At 33.3% G+C, this 24,266-nt stretch overlaps 1 protein-coding gene across 2 annotated transcripts in view; it reads right to left on the bottom strand.

The window, feature by feature from the left end:
* Positions 1 to 24,266, bottom strand: part of Klhl1 (kelch like family member 1) — a 441,438-nt gene that overhangs the window by 308,102 nt on the left and 109,070 nt on the right. The gene's annotated exons all lie outside the window — the stretch shown is intronic.

The raw sequence follows: 24,266 nt of genomic DNA, 5'->3' as shown, positions 1-24,266 counted from the left end.
ACAGGTAAATGGGTGGATCTAGAAAATATCATCCTCAGTGAGCTAATCAAATCCCAAACAACATATATGGTATACACTCACTGATTAGTGGACATTAGCCAAAATGTACAGAATACCCATGAAACATGATACATCCCATAGACCCAAATATATAAAACAAGAAAGTTCCAAGTGAGAGGGGTTGATTCCTGCTTTGTAGAGGGAATCAAATAATCACCGGGAGAGGCAACAAATGGTCACAGGGAGAGGCAACAGAGAGAGAAAGAGAGAAAGAGAGAGAGAGAGAGAGACAGAGAGACAGAGAGAGGTAAAGAGAGAGACAGAGAGAGAGAAGGAGGGAGGCATGGAGAGAGAGAGAAAGAGAGAGTAGCTGAGAGAAGGAAGAGGGAAGTAAATAGGGGGCAAGATCAGGTGTGTGGGAAGACACTGAAGAGATGCATGGTAGTCTAGGATAATGAATGGAAATCTGCCATTGCCAGGGGTAGGGGTTGAGTGGAATCTCTAAGATGTCCCAGAGATCTGGATTTACAGAGGCTCCAAGGAGTCAATCTGGGTGACCTTAGCCAGGATGCCTAACAGTGGGGATATAGAACCTTGAAGAGTCTCCCTCCTACAGCCATGCAAGTACCCCAGGAAAGATAATGACACCAACCCATGCACAAAACTTTCAACCCCAAATTATTCCCATCTAAAAGAAAAAGAGATAAAACTAGAGCAGGGATGGAAGGAGTGACCAACCTGCGCAACTTGAAACCCATCCTAGAGGCTAGTACTTATCCCTGACACTATTAATGAAACTCTGTTATGCTGGAAGACAGTAACCTGGCGTGGATGTCCTCTGAGTGGCTCTACCTACCAGCTGACTGAAATAGATGCAGATACCCACAGTCAAACATTGGACAGAGGTCAAGGACTCGACTGAAAGAGTTGGGAGAAAGATTAAAGGCCCTGAAGATGATTGGAAAAAAACTTTTTAAAAATTCAGTTTAATAAAATTTATTTGTTTTGGGAAGCAGGAAATAAATTAGAGAAAAGGTCTTTTCTTGTCTTAAAAGGTAACTTATGTCGAAGACCAAGTGACCATAGGTGTATTGGTTCATTTCTGGGTCTTCAATCCTATTCCATTGACCCGCTTGCCTGATATTGTACCAATACCATACAGTTTTTATCACTATTGCTCTGTAGTAGAGTTTAAAGTCTGGGATATTGAATCCCCCTGAAGTTCTTTTACTGTTGAGAATAGTTTTAGCTATCCTGGGTTTTTTGTTACTCCAGATGAATTTGAGAATTGCTCTTTCTAGCTCTATGAAGAACTGGGAGCACTGAATCTGTAGATGCCTTTGGCAAGATGGCCATTTTCTCAACTCCAAATGGATCAAGGACCTCCACATAAAACCTGACACACTGAAACTAATTGAAAAAAAACTGGGGAAGACCCTGGAGGACATGGGCACAGGGGAAAAGTTCCTGAATAGAACACCAATAGCTTATGCTCTAAGATCAAGAATTGACAAATGGGACCTCATAAAACTACAAAGTTTCTGTAAAGCAAAGGACACCGTCAAAAGGACAAAATGTCAACCAACAGACTGGGAAAGAATCTTCACCAACCCTAAATCCGACAGAGGGCTAATATCTAATATATACAAAGAACTCAAGAAAGTAGAACCCAGAGATCCAAATAACCCCATTAAAAAGTGGGGTATGGAGCTAAACAAAGAATTTTCACATGAAGAACTTCGGAGAGCTGAGAAACACCTTAAGTAATGTTCAACATCATTAATCATTAGGGAAATGCAAATCAAAACAACCCTGAGATTTCACCTCACACCAGTCAGAATGGCTAAGGTCAAAAAATCAGGAGACAGCAGGTGTTGGCGAGGATGTGGAGAAAGAGGAACACTCCTCCACTGCTGGTGGGATTGCAAGATGGTGCAACCACTTTGGAAATCAGTCTGGCGGTTCCTCAGAAAACTGGGCATGTCACTTCCTGAGGACCCTGTTATACCACTACTGGGCATATATCCAGAGGATTCTTCAGCATGCAATAAGGACACATGCTCCACTATGTTCATAGCAGCCCTATTTGTAGTAGCCAGAAGCTGGAAAGAACCTAGATGTCCTTCAACGGAGGAATGGATACAAAAAATGTGGTATATTTATACAATGGAGTACTATTCAGCCATTAGAAACAATGAATTCATGAAATTCTTAGACAAATGGATGGAGCTGGAGAACATCATACTAAGTGAGGTAACCCAGTCTCAAAAGATCAATCATGGTATGCACTCACTGATAAGTGGATATTAGCCTAGAAACTCTGAATACCCAGGACAGAATCCACAAATTAAATGATGTCCAAAAAGAAAGGAGGATTGGGCCCTGGTTCTGGAAAGACTCAGTACAAGAGTATAGGGGAATTCCAGAACAGGGAAGTGGGAAGGGGTAGATGGAAGAATAGGGGGATGGAAGAGGGCTTATGGGACTTGTGGGGAGTGGGGACCCAGAAAAGGGGAAATCATTTGCAATGTAAATAAAAATAAATAAAAAAGGTAACTTATGGTAGATAGATTTTCTATAGCAAAGTATCAAGTTATTAAATCTGAAGAAGTCACAGAAATAGTGTATTCATTTCATATTTATTATGAAATTTATTGACAGTGAAATTTAAAATATATTTAAATTTTTTGTTTTGTACCAAACAAAATGATATCCCTTCATAAATATAAGAATTCTTTTCATCCTATTGGTCAACATACATATACTTGAAAGGTATTACATTAAGAGAACTATCCAAGCTTACAAAGTAAATTATTACTCATATGAAGAATCTAATTCAAAAAAAAAAACTCATACAATATGAAATTAAAATGATAGTGGTCAAAATCTCGGTACATAACAGGGTAGAAAATGATGGGCAAAATCTGTCAGTAAGTATAAAATCAATATAAAAATATAAGACAGAGGGCTGAATTTTTTCATTTTCTATATTCTTTGTTTATATTTCAAATGATTTTCCCTTTCCCAGTTTATGGGACTTATGAGGACTAAATTTTGTAGCTACTTTACACACAGAATGGCTGTTGCTAATGCATCAAATTATCAGATGACTCTTTCTCAAATATATGATAAATGGTTTATAGAATAAAAATGCTTATTCCCATTATTTTCTTAATACATTCACTGTGCATAAGAAAATTTCACATTATGCCTCATAATCTTGTGTGATAATACTTCAATTAAATTAACTTAATATTGAACTTTAAGTTCTGTAATCAATACACATCACACCATGTTAAAACTATTTTAATAATAAATCCAATACAAAACTGCAAAGAATCGTTTTAGAGGTTGATAAAAAAACAAAGAGAGATTATGCTGCCAAAGTTTGTCAACATCGCTAAAGTTCATAAGAATGTTGCAATAGGCCATATTCAATTACATTAAGAGAACTTAATATAGTTAAGACTTCAATATAGTTAGAAAACTGGAGCAAAACATAAATAATGGAAATGAAACATGTTGATCAAAAGTTCCTACATCACAACCAATATTGATTTAATTCATGAATACACTTTAGTGGTAGAAAGCTAGCTGGTACTACCTGAGCAAATGTGATATTAGTTGAAACTTTTCCCTATTGAGATTAAGAAGCAAGTAAATACATTCCTTGCCCATGCAACCTTATTGGAGGTCCTCTATCATACAACATAAAACAAAGTAAAGCTATTTTTGTCAGGTATCAACTAAAGAAAATGTTTATGTGTAGCAAGAAGTTCCAAAAACTCCACAAAACATTTTAAAGCACATAGAGCTATAGTAGTATTATGTGTTGTCTGGTATCAACATTACTCATAGGCACAGTAGATATTTTCAGAGAGTTTTCACATCTCCCTTTGAATATGTGAAAGTGAGCCGGGGGGTGGTGGCGCACGCCTTTAATTCCAGCACTTGGGAGACAGAGGCAGGTGGATTTCTGAGTTCGAGGCCAACCTGGTCTACAGAATGAGTTCCAGGACAGCCAGGGCTACACAGAGAAACCTTGTCTCATAAACGAACAAAAAACAAAACAAAAAAACAACCAAACAAACAAAAAAACCCAAATATTTGAAAGTAGTACACATTTTGCAATGCCATGTTTGTCTTTCAAAATTTTGCCCCAGAGCAGCATCATGATTCAGGACATATGTTGATGATCAGATACATGTAGGTATCTCAGCAATGAACTTCTGCACATAAACACACTGTGTAGATATTCACAAAACTTCTTGTCAGTCTATCAGCTTCATGCCATACGATCACAGGTAGCAAAGAAACCTGATTCAGGAATACATTACAAATGTCTCCAATGACATCCTAATACTTCTAGTAGAGTGTTTACATTTCATGACTAATTCATTTCTAAACTTGAAGATTTTACCCCGCAGAAGAACACCACTTGTGTGTGAAACAAACTGGTAAAATGATTCCACCCCTTATCTTTTGTCAAAACTGATCTACAAGTTTAATGAAATGCTTTAGTGTGAAAGTTGTATGCGTAGTGAAGGTTTCATATTTTTGGGGGAATGCTATCAAGAAACAACTTATTAAGTTGTATCAAGTAACCTGAGTAATGGAGACTGCACTATTAAATAAATTGGGTAACAGATGCTTGAATTTTAGTGAGATTTCAGAATTATCTAAAACATAGGCAGAAACACAGGTTGCATATTTTACACCAAACTGTACAAAATCCAGCTAGCTGCATTATAGGCATAGATCCTAAGATTCTACGCCATACTGATGATCTATTGACAGGTAACATGGTAGAGGAAAAAACAAAATCATGTTTTTGTGTTTGTTGTTGTTGGTTTGTTTCTTCTTTTAAAGGATGACACCACTAGCTAGTGCTGCAATTGATGGTCCCACATCAAGATACTTAAGGACAGAAAAAGTGGAACATTGTGAGTTAATTAAATAAAAAATGAAACAATAGTAATGATTATACTGTGTAGTATTGGAATAATGGAGGAAAATATGGGGTGGAAATAATCAGTTTTCTTTATATACATGTAGGCAGTTCTCTATATTTAGAAAATTTAAAACAATAAAAATAATGACAGAAGAAAAACTGAGTGTTGAGACATTTTTTTTTCCTTTATTAGTTTTCACCTAGACTTTTCTAAAATTTTTCACATTTTGATTTTTTTCTACAGGTTTTGAAATAAGTCATTTTCTTCAAGGTCATTGATGTGTTAGATAAATGGTTCTGTTGGTTCAATATGATTTTCTCTTGTACAATCCTCATAAATCATTTCCTAATCTCAAACTTGGGTAGGATTAGTGCACATCAACCTTTGATCCCGGATGAAATTTAAGAATGAGTTTAGTACACCAGAACAGCTGTTGTTTACAAAATAAGCTTCATAGCTATGGTTGCTTCCCATTCAAAATCAAAGCTTATGATGTGATAAGTAAAAATTTAAACTTTAGAAAATACATATTAAAAGATCTTTAAATATGATTCCTCTAAGTATTAATAAATTATACTCTAGTATAATTAAATATATTATACTCTAGTATTTCAAGTTTAAATCTTTTAGACTTTTATAATGAAATAACACTTTAAGGTATCTTAATAGAATAAATATTTCTGTGTGTTTTTTCTTTTTTATTAAATATATTCTTTATTTACATTTCAAATTATTTTCCCTTTGCGGAATCCCCCTCCTCGAAAGTTCCATAAGCCCTCTTTCCTCCACCTGTTCCCCAATCAACCCCCTCCCACTTCCCTGGTATTCCCGACACTGCTGCAATGAGCCTTTCCAGGAAGAGGGTCCTCTATTTTCTTGTTCTTGGGCATCATTTGATAAGTGAATTGTGTCTTGGGTATTCAGAGCTTCTGGGCTAATATCAGTTATCAGTGAGTGCATACCATGTGAATTCTTCTGTAATTATTACTGTGTGTGTGTGTGTGTGTGTGTGTGTGTGTGAGAGAGAGAGAGAGAGAGAGAGAGAGAGAGAGAGAGAGAGAGAGAGAGGAAGGAGATTATTATATATGTATATGTAATATTGGTCGCATGTAAATATATTTGGGACTGACCACTTGGTTTAAGATTACCTATCAGAGGTCTCATCCCTTAAGTGATTGTCTGTCATTATCAACTGTTTATTACCTGTAGCATGTTGCCTAGGTGTGAGCCTGTGAAATTTCTTCATATGTAAATTGATATAGATATTATGTAGTTCTCATTTATTTGACTTTATTGAAAAGATACATTTGTGCAGGTTCTGAAGATATCAAACTTGCATTTCGATAATTTTCGCTCTCTTTCTTTTACTATTCATGAATAATAGAGTTAGCATGTTCATAGCATGTTGCAACAATATTTTAACTACAATTATGGTAAGGATAGTATTTGAGGAGTTCAGCAACTATTTAAGTGATGATAAATATATGAAATTTTTATATGAGGTTAAGATTTTTCATTCTTTTCCTTTTGGAAATTACAATATAATAAAATGATTTCTCTAATCCCTTCCTCTTATACCTTACCTTATTTACTTTAAAATTGATAGATTTATACATATAATATGTGTACACACACACACACACACACACACACACACACACACATATATATATATATATATATATATATATATATATATATATATATATATATATATATATATATATGTTCTCAAATACATAAAAATAATATACTTAGTCTATAAATGTTATTTGTATGAGTGTTTTCAAGACTGACCTTTTGGTATTTGATAACCAATTTATATACTTTTAATGTGTTGCTTACCAATGTTTGTTTTATTCATTAGGTTTAGATGGTTTATAAATTTTATAAACAATATACTCTTCTGCATATTTACATATATGTTATATATATTTCAATTGTGTACATTTATAGAATGCAAAATTCAGCTATGGGGAAAGTTAATACTAATATAACAATCAACCAAATTCAAATACTAATACTTAATCTAGTCTTTTAATGTGTTTTGTACCAAAATTTTTTTGACTTTGGTTGTTTTATGAATATTATGGAACACAACAATTCACTGTAGGTAAAGTTAATAGTAATATAACAATCAATCAAATTTAAATCCTAATACCTAACCCACTGTTTAGCTTATAGAGAGTATTTTATAAGTAAATGTGTTATGATTCCTCTTGTTTCACATAATACAAAGTTTTAATTCATGGAGAAAAAGAAGATAACTTCATACAATGTAATCTTTTGCATAGTTACATATATGTTAAAAATATTTCCATTGTATGTCTTGAAAATAGTAAATTATCCAAAATCCATTCTCCTCTCTCTCTGTCTCTGTCTCTGTCTCTGTCTCTCTCTTTCTCTATCTCATGTGGTACATCAAAACAGCATTAAAACTTAAAAGTAAGAAGGCTGAGGAAAAATAGAATTTAGGAATATAAATGAACAAGGCACCAAGCATTCTAATATTACTTAGTAAAACATATTCTCATATCATTACTGAAATGTAAAGAATTGTTCAGAATGAATGTTTAGCTATTTTAAGCACACTGATATTTCAAATCTTGTTTTATATACAAGATAAAGTTTAAGAACTTGAAAATTATATTTAATACAGTTTATAGGGAGATAAATTGGTAGATAGATATATAGAAAGATGCCAATAGATACAGAAATTGGCACATATACTAAGAGTAGTAAACAAAAATTCTATAACGACTTACGCTATTTTAGCTATTTAAGTTATTTGAGGTGCATTCATGTGCATGTGGTTATATGCACATGACTGCAGATACTCAGAAAAGGGAGAGAAGTTGCATCCCTATAAACAGAGTTACAGATACTTGTGAGTTGCTATGTCAAAGCTGGAAGCAAAATGTAGGTTATCTAGAAATATAGCAAGCCCTCCTAACTGGTTAACAATCTCTCCAGCTAGGGCAATTGTAATCTTCTTGCAAACAAGATAGCAACAAAACTAGAATAGATATATAAGATAATAATAAAAATCTTGAACTTCAGCAATAAACAGAATAAGATAGCTAATTTATTTGCGAATAATTGTTTTCTATTTTTGTTTGAGTATAATGACAGGTTCTGTACTGAGGAAAATACATCAAACATTAAAGAATAATCTTAAAATATCAAATAATAGGAAAATAAATATTGAAATAGTTCTTGGTGCAACACTTGAATTATTTAGTGAAAAACTTCACTCTACTTAACCCTCCAATTTTAGCATATACACAAAATATTAAAATTCATAAATAAAAAGGTAAACAAAAGCATTGTAATTTAAATGACTCTATGGACAACTCACCTAGCAATGTAATAGGAAAAAGTAAAAGCATCATTTTCGTATCAGTAATGAAATGTAAGGAAGTGTTAAAAATAAATGGTAAGCTGTGCTCTATACACTGATTCAGAAATAGCTTATTAACCCCAAGATAGAAGCTAGAATCTGGAAAAATATAAAGTTCAAGCGCTAGGTGTTGATACTTATATGAGAGAACTGAGAATATTAATTAAATGTGCTTCTGGGTACAATTTTATTTTACATAAAGAAAACATTAAGTCGTGCTTTTTGTCATGTGTGTTAAGATATAAACACATACACATAGGTAGGAGAGAAAAGCTTTTGAATATTTTGAAAGGTAAAAAACATATATGTTGGTTGCTTGAGTAGATTCTGAAGTCTAATTTGTACATCTTTAAAGCCAATTAGGTTTTGACTCACTATAATGCTTCTGAAAATAAGTGATGTATGTATTTTATATTTTTATAGCATAAGCATTAGGCTTACTAAAAACATTGTCTATAAAATTATTGTTTTAGTGAATTAAACACATTTCAATATAGTCATTATCACATTGTATTGGCTATTTTTATTTATCCACTTGATTACCTCTGAATTTAATTAAAAGACAAGTAGCTGTATACCTATGAAAGATTGCTTTTAATTAAATCATTTGAAGTGGAAAGATCCACGTTTTAATCCAGAACTTTTGAGTTCTGAAAATTCACCTTTAATCTGAGCAACAGTCCTAGGCCAGAGCATCTGGCATCAGGCTATGTCAAGGACATTCAAATGAGTTTTTCTATCAGATTACCCTCACTCTGCCTGACAAGTTTCTCCCTTCACAGACATTTCAGATTACCCTTGGGGGATTCTAACATATAGTGAATACTAGCTGAGACACCCTGCTTTCTGGACTTACTGGAATTACTGGGTTAAACAATTTCTGTATCTTTGGCCTTTCCATTGGTACACAGTAATGGTGAGACAAGCTGTGTCATAACCTGTAAGCAATACTAATAAATCTGATAGGCAGACAGACAGATAATAAACAGACAGACAAACTGACAATAAATAGTTAGACTTATTCTATGTGTTCTCTTCTTCTAGAACTCTTGACTAGGGCAATGCCTTTTCTTTATATCTGAGAAAGGTTCACTAGCTGTTAAAAGAGGAATTTTGAAAACTGTTGTCTCTGACCATGAAGAATTATCTCTGCACACATAATTAGATCTTTGTTAAGCTTATGAATGATACATTGTTAAGAAACAAAGATAATCACGCTTTGATATCTGTCTATATGCAAAATACAAATTTTCTAATTTTACACTTTTTTTATATACAGAATTGTTTGAATGATTATCTCTACAAGCTAAGGCCAATTGAAATACTACATTTGGATTGTCTTTAAGGGCCACCCCTCAGGAGGAACCTGGTACCATGAATCTGCCTAAGGACACATGGTTGTTTAGCTTTACCAATTTTATTTTGCTTACTGTACTTGGTATCAAGCAGCCTTATATATTCATATGTATGCAACCTAGATAAGAGAATTTTCACCCTGATATACTTTTAAGCATCTTTTAAACAGTAAGCACTTTGCAGGCTACCAGAAATTTAACCAACCCAGCCACTAACCCATTAATCTATAATCTGTCTTGACTGTGAAGTAAGGGTGATAGGGTACAAAACTTGTAACTATACCCAAAATCTGATTTGACTTAAGGTCCTCTCTATGAGATGGAACTAACTCATGTATGACATTGCTTGGTGACTGTGAGACAAAGTCTAGATATCCAAGAGACCTAGAGTAAAATCAAGAACTACTGGCTTTAAAAAAAGTAACAATAAAATAACATAATAGCATGTACTGATATTGTGCTATACTCAGAGATCAGTGCCTTATTCTGTCATCATCAGAATAGCTTTCTGTTGATGCAGATAGAAACAAATGTAGACACCCACATTAAGACATCATACAGAAGAGAAGATGAAGAAGAAAAAAGAAGAAGAAGAAGAAGAAGAAGAAGAAGAAGAAGAAGAAGAAGAAGAAGAAGAAGAAGAAGAAGAAGAAGAAGAAAAAGAAGAAGAAGAAGAAGAAGAGGAGGAGGAGGAGGAGGAGGAGGAGGAGGAGGAGGAAGTAGAAGAAGTAGAAGTAGAAGAAGAAGAAGAAAAGAAGAAGTAGAAGAAGTAGAAGACATAGAAGAAGAAGTAGAAGTAGAAGAAGTAGAAGTAGAAGACATAGAAGAAGAAGAAGAAGAAGAAGAAGAAGAAGAAGAAGAAGAAGAAGAAGAAGTGAGGAGGAGGAGGAGGAGGAGGAGGAGGAGGAGGAGGAGGAGGAGGAGGAGGCGAAATAGACTCAGATGTATACAGCTTTAAATTGGATGTCTCTATCAAATTCTACTCCTCGGAGCTGAGGACATCCTGTGGAAGGGGTAATAGAAAAAGCATAAGAGCCAAAAGGAATAGAGGACATCATGAGAATAGTCTTTTGAATCAACTAAGCAAGGATCATATGAACTCATAGACCACTGGAGCAGCAAGCACAAGATTGGCAAAGGTCTACAACAGGTGTTATATATATATATAACTTTTATCTTAGTATTTTCATGAGACTCTTGAGTATGTGAACTTGTTTAGAAAAAGAAAGTTAAGAGAATGTTAATTGAGGAATAGACTAAGAAAGAATAGACTACTAACAAAATAAGTCATCTTGTATGACTGAAAATACATGTGACAATGTTGATTGTGTTTGGCAATTTTACAAATGATCAAAGTTAATTATTGCTGTCATCACAATTATCAGGGAGTACACCTTTGAGGGGTTGAATGTTGAACATAACAGAATCAAAGTAGCACCAAATAATGCCAATGGTTTGAACTAGACACCTAAATACTCAACAGACCAGATTTTTAGTAACTGCCAAAAATGATGCAAATTCACAATTGAGAGGCAAAAAATAATTGAATCCATCCCCTTGTTGGACATGTGGCAAGTATAAAAAACACATATTATGATTCTTTTATCTTTATTCATATGTGGGTGGATTCTTCACCATTATTTTTTATCCAGTGACAGGACATTATTATATACCATTGGTGAATGAGAATGTCACTACTAATTTAATTACAACTGTTAGTTTTTCCATATTCCAGCCATATGCAAAATAATTTTAACATATATTGAAACTAAAAGGCTTTTCTACATAATTAGCTCAATAGGCACACATTTTTTGCTTCAGATGAGAAATTTCTCAGGTTTTGAAATTTGCAAATAAGTTGCATGATTATTAAAACATGAATTTTACAGGCAAACGGATGGAATTAGAAATTATCATGCTGAGTGAAATAATTCAGGGCCAAAATGAATGATTTGGTATGTACTCACTGGTAAGTAGATATTAGCCAAAAAATACAGCATACTCATGATGCACCCCAACAGACACAAAAAAGTTAAACAAGAAGGAAGGCCTAAGCAAAGATGCTTAAATTACATTTAGAAGGTAAAACAAAGGAGTAATAGGAGGCAGAGGGAGGGAGGAAGCTGGTGCAGGGAAGGAAATTGAGAAGCAGGAAAATGTGTTAGTAGATATAGTAGAGAGGTCCAGAGGGCTAGGAGAATGAATAGAAATCTGAAGCTCCCTGGGATGGGGAGAGTTGGAATAATCTCTAGGAAGTTCCACAGAGTTGACATGGGAGAGCTTTCCAGGAGGCAATTCAGGTAACTTTAGCCCAAATACCTGAAGGTGGGGCAAGGAAACTGAAGAGTTCACCTCTTATAATCTGCCAGGAACCCCAGTGGAGGGATGGGGATAAACTATATCACCCACACAACTTTTAACCCAAAACATGTCATGTATAAAGGTAAAATACTGCAGGAACAAAGATGGAGCAGAGACTGAGGGAATGGTAAGCCAGTAACTGGCACAACTTGAAACACATCTCATGGGCAAGCACCAATCCTTGACATTATTAATGGTACTCGTTTATGCTGGCAGACAGCCTAGCATAACTGTCTTCTGAGAGGATCTACACAGCAGCTGACTGAAACAGATGCAGACACCCACAGCCAAGCATTAGAAGGAGGATGGGGACACTTATGGGAAGAGTTAGGAGAAGCATTTTGTAGAATTCAAGGCACTGGAAGATAAATAGCAAAAGCATCTCAAAATAGAGGGAGAAATCTATATTCCTTAACCCAGGATAGTACTTCAATCACATGTTATTATACATAATTGAAGACAAGGTCAGAAATTTGAGAGGGAGTAGAGGGAACTCAGGAGGAATTAAAGAAGGAAGACATAGATTATACATGAGGTAAATATAGTACAGAATTCTCAAAGGACAAAATATTAGAAACAATCATAGAATGAAACAAAATAATAAACAGAATTATAATTCAGTGGTATAGTGTTCACTCAGAATCTGCAAAAAACTTAAAAAAAAAATGCTTTTATTTCTCCACACTGTGCCTCCTGAAAGGATGGATTGAGAAGAAAATAACACGGGAGTACTTAGAATGGATCATTATCTTGTGGTTTAGAAGATCCTGGTTTTATATTCCAAGGATTATTACATTTTTAAGTACACACACACACACACACACACACACAGAGAGAGAGAGAGAGAGAGAGAGACAGACAGACAGACAGACAGACAGACAGACTGACTGACACTCACACACACACAAAGGAAAAATGCTAAGAGCCTTATGAAAGAGTTAATATTTTTGTTTTATATATGCTTGAATAATTTTTATTCTGAAATAGATTTATCACTAAAGAACTGTAATTATAGGGTATAATTGGATTAAATTGCATCTTATCTACAAGGATAATCACACCATGTAAACTTTACTAAATCGCTCCATTTAATATGGAGCCAGTTTAACAGTTTGTTATGAAAAAGGCAGATAATGCTTTGTTACATGTTACATAACTTTCTTATTAACTGTGGGGAAAAAGAAACTAACAAAAGATGAATAAGTAATCTTTCATCACTTTCTTAATGACTTGTCAAGATAAAAATATTTCACATGTTCTTGAGATGCAAACTAATAAGTAAAACTTAATTACCAATTGTTACTTTATTTTTATAAAAAGATAAAATATTCCATGTTACCAAGTAAATACACAAATTCAACCATCTGTAATTTTCATTTTATATCAATTATGTTACCATTACTTTTGGTTTTACCTAATGAAAGTTGAAGATATTAATAATAATGATGATGAAATTGTGAACCTAGTCTAAAAATTAGACTAGGAACCAATTCAATCAAAATTTTATGTCCTTTGACTTTTAATATTTTATAGATAATATAAGAAATTCTTTTAGTAATTTTAAAAATGTCTTTATTTATATATACATATATATATATATTTCAAGAAATCATTACATATATATGATAGAATTACATATATGGCTATAGTTTATTGCCAGACTTCTTGAGTTTTCCTCCTTCCAAGATAGTAGGATATTATTTTTAAATCCTATAGATCATGAATTTGGGAAAATTTGTGGACCACAGGCTCCACAAGGAAGGGTAAAAAGTAAAGCTAGAAATCACATAATTTTATTTTAATTTCAAACACTTACTTAAAATGTATTTTGAAAATCTACAGAAACTTGAATGACAACAATGATATATGGAAAGCAATATATTCAAAAGTTAAAACAATAAGCTAAGCACATAAATTAGAATTTCAAAAAAAATATACACTTCTAAGAATAGGTAAAACAATCAAAAGTAGACTTTATTTTATATTTTATTCAAATTTATTATGAAACATCTTAGAAAAAGGCAAGAAGGACAGTCTATGGTGAATTCGATCATGCTGTCTGTACTGTCTGGTTTTGTGTGTCTACTTGACACAGGCAGGATTTATTACAGAGAAAGGAGTTTCAGATGAGGAAATGCTTCTATGAGATCCAGCTGTAAGGCATTTTCTCAATTAATAAACAAGGAGGGGGAGGGCCCACTGTGGGTAGTGCCATCCTGGGCTGGTAGTCTTGGGTTCTATGAGAAAGCCAATAAGAAACATCCCTCCATGTACTCTGCATCAGCTCCTGTTTCCTAACCTGCTTGAGTTCCAGTCCTGACCTCCTTTAGTGCTGAACGGCAGTGTGGAAGTGTAAGCTGAATAAACCCTTTCCTGTACAACTTCCTTCTTGATCATGATGTTTATGCAGGAATAGAAACCTTGACTAAGACACTGTCCAATAGAGTAAATACCAAAGATCTTTGATTGTGTAATAAAACACAAAAATCTGGGAGAAGACAGTTTTGTCCAAACTTTTCTTCTCTCCAAACACTAAGATCAGCCAGGCAGTGGTGGTGCACGCCTGTAATCCCAGCACTCTGGGAGGCAGAGGCAGGCAGATTTCTGAGTTTGAGAACAGCCTGGTCTACAGAGTGAGTTCCAGGAAAGCCAGGGCTACACAGAGAAACCATGTCTCAAAAAAAAATAAATAAATAAATAAAACGTCTGCGCTATCACATACTGATGAAAAGACATTCATAATCCAGAGACAGTAGAGTTGCAGTGCTCTTAATAAAAAAATACATAGTATGTGAGATCTTCCTGCTGAAATTAAAATCAGAATTAGAGGTGATGATTATAGAAGCACCAATTAAATACTATTGAAAAGGAGATAGATAACCTCCATTTTAAGAAATCATTGAAATTTTCAGAGGTAACGAAATGAAATGCAAACTAGATGTTCAAAAAACATAAAAAAACAAACAAACAAACAAAAAACCAAAACAAACCAAACCAAAACACTAAGATCCAGGCTATCACCACACATCATATAATGTGTGTGCTGACATCATATAATGTGTGTGCTGACATCATATAATGTGTGTGCGTGTGTGTGTGTGTGTGTGCATGTGCGTGTGCGTGTGCGTGTGTGTGTGTGTGTGCGTATGTGTGTGTGTGTGTGTGTGTGTGTTAGGTTTGACAACATTAGATAATCATGAGAGTTGAAGTAATTGTACAATTACAATTCGAGGTAAACCCTTAAATGAACAAAGCAATTGAGATCAGATTTCACTTATGAGCTATTTAAAATTAATTAGAAAATAATCCTAAATTTCTAAATATTTTTAAAATTTCTAATATTATAATAATTTTAAAACTTTAAGCTATTCTTTGAAAGTATAGAACACATAAATCCTTGCAACTAAACATACTTTCGTGACAGAACTTGAAGGACAAAACATTTGGTGCCTCAGGAGTTCTCTCCTATGCATTTCCGTTAATTTGTCACTGGATTATTGTAAATATGTAGAACTTTTCAAATGTTTCATAGAAAGGTGAATTTATAGAAGGCATCTTTGTAATCACTTCTGCGCTATCACATACTGACGAAAAGACATTCATAATCCAGAGACAGTAGAGTTGCAGTGCTCTTAATAAAAAAAATACATAGTATGTGAGATCTTCCTGCTGAAATTAAAATCAGAATTAGAGGTGATGATTATAGAAGCACCAATTAAATACTATTGAAAAGGAGATAGATAACCTCCATTTTAAAAAATCACTGAAATTTTCAGAGGTAACGAAATGAAATGCAAACTAGATGTTCAAGAGAAAGCTAACATTATACCAGTTTTAAATACATACATACATACATACATACACACACAAACATACACACACACACACACATACACACATACACACACACACATACACACATACACACACACACACACACAAACATATACCCTAAAACAGGAATAATGCTTTTCACATAAGCCATAGGTTTTCAAATAAAAAGCCTGGAACATACAATGATCAAAACAGTGGTACAGATATCACAGGGGTGTCCAGCTGCTTCAGGTCAGATATTGGGCCTATTTTATATGTCTCAAATCTGTCTTTCCCTCTACATATGACAAAGAACTCAAAGTTATATGACTTAAAACCTCAAAGAATGAACATACTACTATTATTATAAGTGAATATACACCAGACCCAAAGAATGAGCATACTACTCTTATTCTATATGAACATATTCCAGCCAAAGTATATTGCAAATTAAATCTCTATTCCCGCAGAGCAGTGCAGCTCTCATACTTTAGCAGATGAATCTTTGCTCATTGAACAGTGTTAAGCATAAAAATAATAACTGATCACACACTATAGAAAATAAATGTTCACTTACAAGTTGTAAAGCTAAACCATTTTCCAACAAATAGTGACCAACAAGAAATTAGGAATGGTCAGAGGATTTAAAAACCAGAAATTAGGGAGTATCAAGGGAAGTAACAAGTCTTCTGGATAAGATGGGGGGCATTTTATTTATAAGTTCACAGAATATGTGGTTGCCTTCATAAGACCTGCATTATACAAAGCCAATTAATATGTTCGAATGAACTGGGATGTATTCATGGGCCACTACCACTAACTGGTAAGCTGTTGATGGTATATGGTTTATCAGGAAAAGAGGAACAGTACTTTTTAAGAACATGGCCCATGGCAGTTATTAATAATAATAATTATTATTATTTATTTAATAAATAATAATTTATTAAATTATTTATTATTTATAATTATTTATTATTAATTATTTTTAAAAAATATTTAATTATTTATTAAATAATAAACATTATTGTTATTATTATTTTTTTTATTCTTTGTTTACATTCCAAATGATTTTCCCTTTCTCAGTTCCCCCCCTCCCCCTAAGTCCGATAAGGCCTTTTTTCCTCTGCCAGTTCCCCAAGCAACCCCCTTTCCCACTTCTCTGTCCTGGCAATCCCCTACAATGCTGCATCAAGTCTTTCTAGAATTTGGGCCCTCTCCTTCCTTCTTCTTGGGAGTGATTTGATATGTGGTTTGTGTTTGAGGTATTCTGAGCTTCTGGGCTAATATCCACTTATCAGTGACAGCATTCCATGTGTGTTCTTTTGTGAATGAGTTACCTCACTTAGTATGATATTTTCCAGTTCCAACCATTTGCTAAAAAATTTCATACATTCATTGTTTTTAATGGCTGAGTAGTATTCTATTGTGTACATATATACATTTTCTGTATCCATTCCTCCATTGAGGGATATCTGGGTTTTTTCCAGCTTCTGGCTATTATAACCACTCTGGAAATCAGTTTGGCGGTTCCTCAGAAAACTGGGCACGACACTTCCAGAGGACCCTGCTATACCACTCCCTGCACATATATGGAAAGGATTTCCCCTGGCATGCAATAAGGACACATGCTCCACTATGTTCATAACAGCCTTATCTATAATAGCCCCTGGAAGTTTTATCAAGCTTCTGATGATGGTCCTATAGCAGGACTGTGACCAGCACACACTGGAATCTCTGGTTTACTGATAAAATTTAAAGGGGCAAGAGGAAGTTGAACGGATTGAGAGGTGGATATGGAAGAAATTATGGAAAGAACTGGGGATTAAATAACATCAAAATGCACTGATGAAATCCTCAGAGTATTAAGAAGAAGAATAAACAATAGTCACTAAAGCCAACATTTTCCCCTGTGAATCTAAAATATGCATTTTTTTTAAAAAAAGTAGTAAAAAGACAAGAAATATTCTCAGTACAATATAATTATAACTTCAAATATTTGATCTTCAATATTTAAACTGTGGGCTGTGTCAATTTTATTAGTCAATACTAATGTAGAATGAATAGAAATATGATCTTGTCTATTTAACAGACAATTGGAAGTGGTAAAGGAAAACTGATTGTATTTCAATTTAATTTTTTGTATGCATTCTTAGATACATATATTCCTCTGGCTTTCATTAATTTATTCAGTAAATATAGTCAATATTATTAAAATCCAGGTTTTTTAAATATAATTACATGATAATAGGTAAAAGTTGCAGTTTTCATGTAGCTTAAAGTCAAGTATAAAAAGGAACAGGAGAAAACACTATTCAGGCTAAAAAAAAAGGTTAAGTAATAAAATGAGTATGTATAATACAAGAGTCTATTATAAAAGTAAATGACATGACAGGAGTTACACAAGGTAATGAATAAGAATGGAATATATTTGTTTGATGACACAAAGAAAAATTAACTGGATAGACAAATGATGGTTTGAAATTATCAAACAAGTCACTATAGCTAAATCAGACTGAAAAAGATAGAGTTGAAGAAATAAAATTCAACCAAAGAAAGAATTTTGATATACAAGGCCTTTTGATTATAGATAAAGATTTGCATTTTGTTTTTATGACACTGAAGACTACTGTCATTTTAAAAGATTAATAGCTGGTAGCTTTTCATAATTGTGGAATGAAGGAAACCCATTTGATCCTTGTTATTAGAGACCACCTGTGGGTAATGATGATTTTAATTCACGTTATAAGAAAGCCAATCAAGAAAAACATTTTTGAAGGAGTTTTCAAATAGTACCACTGAAAAAAAAACACATGATGGATGTGAATATGGAGTGTAATGAAATAAAGGGTAAGGATGCCAGGTTCATTTTAATGTATTGTAACTTAACTTAGAGAAAGACTCTGTGAAGTAGAAATGAAAACAGTAGAAGAGGGATAGAGGAGGAAGGCTCCAGATGAGGAGATGGAAAAGAAAATAAAATTTGAAATGTAAATAAATAAAATAACCAATAAAAATAATAAAATTATTATTTAAGTATTCCACGCTAGAAAACAGGTAGAAAAACATTTTTAAGGCTAAAGCTGGAAGTATATAAATCCTATGAAAACTGTGGACCAAATGGTCATTGTCCAACATGACTGGCAGCAGAATTAAAGCACTGTCCTCATGATACTAGTTTGTAAATTATGGAATGTAGAAAATGGGTACACTATGGTACTCTATGGTACACTGCAGTAGACTAAGAAGCCTCGTTCCTTGATTCTAGAGAGCCACTAAAGCCAGACAATGTATGGCACTGTTGGGACTGAACAGAGAGAACCTATGAAAACACTGTATGAAGCTGTACAGTTGAAAACAAACGTTAGTGGATATTTTAGAATTTCAGAGATATCTGAAGCTTGAGAATGATTCAGGCGTGGAGTGAGACCAACCAAAGACTGGGCCTATGTGTATTATGAGGCTGGCACAACTCCAGACCTTTGGATCAGAAATAGTTTTAATATAGGTCCTGGATATATTGTGGAACTTCAGGATTTGGTGTTTTTCTTGCAGTTGCTTGATCCTTTTTGTTCTCATCTTTCCTTGTGATTTTCAGATTTAATGTCTTTGAAATTATGATGCTTACATTTAAGATTTTAAGTTAGAAGTAGGTAACTTTTTCTTATATTATTGGTGTTTCCAGTTAAAAAGAGTATATCAGAACTGAGTCTAAGTTGATGTTAGACTGGATATATTTTACATTTTTCAATTTTCATTATGAATTCTGAAAGATAAAGGGTAAAAGCCTTAATTCAAAGGATTTCAGTCAGGATACTTGAAATAGATTTGTAATGGTTAATATTGTCAACTTGACAGGGCATAGAATCACCTAGGAGGCAAACTTAAGGACATAACTGTTGAGGAAATTCTAGATGTGTTGTTTTGAGGAGACCTAACCTAAATGTGAATAGATGATTCTGTGATCTAGACTTCTAGATAGAATAAATAACAATAAGCTGGATCGAGCACTAACACTCATCTATCTTTGCTTCTTAACTCCAAATACAATATGAATGGCTGAATTAGGCTTCAATAGTCATTGACTTGACCATGATGGAGTACCTTCAGTCAGTTAGCAATAATAATCACATCCTCGTTTGATTTCAATATTTCATATATTTTATATAATTCTGAGAAGGCATTACTGGAAAAGCATAAGATTCTTTAAGAGGCATCAAACACTAACATTTTGGCAAATTCTCAAACTGATTGGATACAATAGAAATGTTAGAAAAGTATTTGTCCTTTAAGTCACATCAGTTATCAAAGGAAGCCTTGCAACATGCAGTTCAATCATGGATCAAAGATGGAGCTTTATGTCATCCCAAATACTCAGTGCGAGTTTGTAGGGTCATAGAACAGCTGTTGACTGATGGGTAACAAGGGTTACAAGGCTCTGCCTTGGACACATTGGTAGAGGAGACAAATTCCTGAACAGAACACTGATAATGCAATCACCATGATAAATAATAAATGGGGCCTCATGAAACTGAAAGGCTTCTATAAGGCAAAGGACACAGTCGATAGGACAAAACAGCAGGCTACAAAATGCGAAAAGATCTTTGCCAACACTATATCTGACAGAGGGCTAATATCCAAAATATATAAAGAACTCATGAATTTAGACACCAAACAAACCAGATAAACCAATTGAAAAAGATGGGTATAGAGATAAAAAGAATTCTCTCTCCTTGACTTTTTAAAATTGGTTTATAGAAGGGCACTCCAAAATATAGGTTCAGATGCTTCTCTGGTTCTTTAGTAAGAAAACTAGGACACTGTTTTCAGATCACGTAGTAATTACAGGTTTCAAAAGCAAAATGTTCGAGGACCAGCTGTGCATACTGACTGATATGCACATATGCACGTGCACACACCCGAAAAAACAGAGTTGAAAGAACAAAAAGAATGCCATTAAGAGTTTTCCACATTTCTTTTTATTTAAGAAATAAAAGGAGCCAAGGTTTTCCTAAATTTTAATTCTCAATCTATGAAAACACAGGGAGGAAAAATATCCCATGTTTTCCACTGAAAGGGTAGGAAACACTATTTTAGCATTGTGATATATAAATATCTTAAAACATATGAAATAAGTGTAACACTTAATACCTGATGTTTAATTAGATGATATAATGGACTTATTTTTTCTTTGCTTTCTTTCATGGTTTATTTTGTTGGCTGTTTGAGATGAGACATATGAACCTTAGGCTGACCTCAAATTCACTGTCTAGGTGAAACTGGTTTTGAACACCTCAATCTCTTGCTTCCACTCCAATAGTCCAGAATCTACAAAGAAAGGGCTCAACAGCAAGGCCTCCTCTAACTCTGAGTAATTACCTCAATTATTTGTCCATCATTGAAATTTGGTTTGCCCTTGTTGATATATTTTCTGCTTTTCAATTTGAAAGACCATTTCTTTTGCTAGCTAGAAGAAAAGCAACAGTGGAATTGAACATTTTTTTTTCAAGACTTGGCTATTTGTCCCAACAGTTGGATCAATACTTGTTTGAAGAGTGATGCTTTGTCATTTTCTTGAAATGAGCTTCATTGGTACAAATATCTACTGAAAAGACAAGATCATGCAGGTGCCTAGTTAAGAAAATATAGTACTAAGTAAAGTCCTGTTATAGGACACTGATTTTTTCCCCTCAAAACAGAAGTTTTACAGCTATTCCATTTTGAAAAACAAGACTTTTTCTATTCATTCTTTATTAAAATGTCTACTAGCATTCATTTTCTGTAGTTAATATGTTTAGGAACCTGACTCTTAATTATTAGTTCTCAGTAATTCCATAATGAACAATACACTCACAGTCCATATAAAATTAATGAGAGTTCCAGAAGTAACACTGAATGTTTTATAAACAAAAATTGCTATTGAGGAAAACAGAATGTTTATAAGAGTTTTGTGTGGTTGTTTTTTTTTTTTTTTGGTTGTTTTGTTTTGGGTAGTTTTTTTTTTTTGTTTGTTATTTTATAGGAATTATTTCTTCTCCCTAAAAGACCCATTCTTTTCTTTTGTCAGGAGTAAAGTGTGTTATGTGTTTGGCATTCTATAAATATTAATCATGTTATGTGTTTATTATTTTTAAGTTTATTTGTATAAAAATGTTAAATATTCACTTTCCTGTCTACTTCACATTTTATTTACTTAAAATTTTAACTTTCACATAAACAAAACAAAAAATGAAAATAATAATAAAAAAATCATCTTCAAAATAGTTTTGCCTGAAGAACTGTCCTCTTTCAATGAACTCCAGAAAAAGATTTAAGGAGGTTTAGCTGGTAATGTTTTGGAAAGGAAGAGGTAAGTTTGAACATGTTATTTGTATTTGGACTTACTGTAAAACGTGATTATGCCATTCAGTTTCTTAAAGAGCAAAATCAAGATAATTTCTTCATGTGCGTGCACGTGTGTGTGTGTGTGTGTGTGTGTGTGTGTGTGTGTATCATAGTGAGTTAACAGGATCATTTACATGATTTATAACCAGGACTTTTCACCTTAGCTTTCTGTAGGTGATGGAGTAGGTTAGTCAGATAACTGTGGCAGCCTATGTCTGACCTACAGGATGGATGCTCACTACCAATGATTGTTGACTATGTATTTAAGGGCTAAAAAGCTGGAGTCACTGTCCATGAATCCTTACAAAACCTATATTGTAGACACTTAAGAAGAACACTTTTGAAGAAGTGACGAAGTTTCCTTCTTTTGTTTTTTATTCCTAATCTACCAGTCAGCACTTCTCACTTTTGAAATGTGTCTTACCCCTCCTTTCAATCTGCTGTCACATGTCAATCACCTCTAGAAACACTCCTAAGCTACATCCAGTAGGATACTTTAAGAATTTTCTAAGCAACTATGAATATAGTCAAGTTGACAAGTAAGATTGAAGTCCTCAAAGACAGACACTTACAGAACTTTAAAAATAGAGTCTATAAAATAAGTTCTGGTACATAATTTAAATTGACATATTTTACTTCTCATTTTAAAAATATATTCATGTTAATTATTGTTTATCATTTATATTTATTTTTATGAAGAATTCTAATTATTTGAAACAATTATATAAAGAGCAAATGCTAAATATGACAAATTTAAGATGTCCTTTAAGGTGAATGGAAACACATTTTAGCCCAAAATAATAGAACACACATATATACATATGTACCTATATATTAATAGATATATACTATTGGAAATGTAAAATAAACTTGATATCTAAGCACTAAAAGTAATTCTAGACTTTAAAATTATATTTCAAAAATGTTTGCTAACAAAAATCAGAAAGAGTAACCGATGGAACCTGCCAGTGAGAGACATTAGTGATTCTGTTTCACATTGTCATCTTGCTGACTGCAGGGAAATTTTTTTGGCAGGTTTTTAAATTAAATAGATTCCATCTTTTCACAATGTTTGCTCTATTTGTAATTTAGTGAAAGGGCAAAATGGTTTATAACAACAGTAAAGTATTTTACTCCTAATTTTGTCTGAGTGGAAAATACTTAATAAAGTTGAAGCAATATATCCTATCAACAATGTGAAGAACTTATAACTATTTTGCAGTGCATACTATTACAGGATGGCTTGTTACAGCTGGTTAAGAAAATGAAATCTGTTACTTGACTTTACTAATAAACAGTATGAAATCTGTGCTTATGCTTCAAAATAATTGAAAAATGAAGATTTCTACATTGCATTATTTTGGGTAGAATAACACAGAATTTGTATTACAAGGTTGATGTGATGCAATTTGAACACTATTAAAGAACAAATTTCATATCCAAAAATGGATAGTTATATATCGTATTATTTTATACATATACAATATGGAGATATAAGAAATAAATTCAGTTCACTATTACTTGCTACAAATAATAAAGAGTGCCTTTGATTGGTTTTTATTGTAAATGCCATAACATTTATAATTGAAAATATATACACTGAGAATTCTCTGCAGAATACATTACATTTGTTTGCTAAATAATGTAAGCAATGTTAGGAAATAAATTTGAAAGAGAGAAAATACATTCAGCCTTGTGCAGTCTCTAAGGGCAAAATACAATAGTATTAACATTTTCAGTATATGATATGCAGTTATAAACTATGCCTTTAGACCCATATATTATGGAGAGTAATGAACTGAAGGAAGACAATGAAAAATGATTCTGGAATAAATGAGATAAAATGAGTTAACTGTGATAGGCCATTCTTGTTGTAAAGTTTAGTCTTTCTGTTTAAATGATATAATTGACTTCAGTATCATAAGATGCTGGTTTTTAATAAACAGAGAGAAAAGAATAGCTTAAAAGTATAATGAATGCACAGAAACAATTACTCTATGTGCC

This window comes from Apodemus sylvaticus, chromosome 8 (genome assembly GCF_947179515.1).
Source record: "Apodemus sylvaticus chromosome 8, mApoSyl1.1, whole genome shotgun sequence".
In the NCBI taxonomy this organism is placed as follows: Eukaryota; Metazoa; Chordata; class Mammalia; order Rodentia; family Muridae; genus Apodemus; species Apodemus sylvaticus.
The sequence above is the reverse complement of the archived record's forward strand: the minus strand, read 5'-3'. Positions and strand labels throughout refer to the sequence as shown.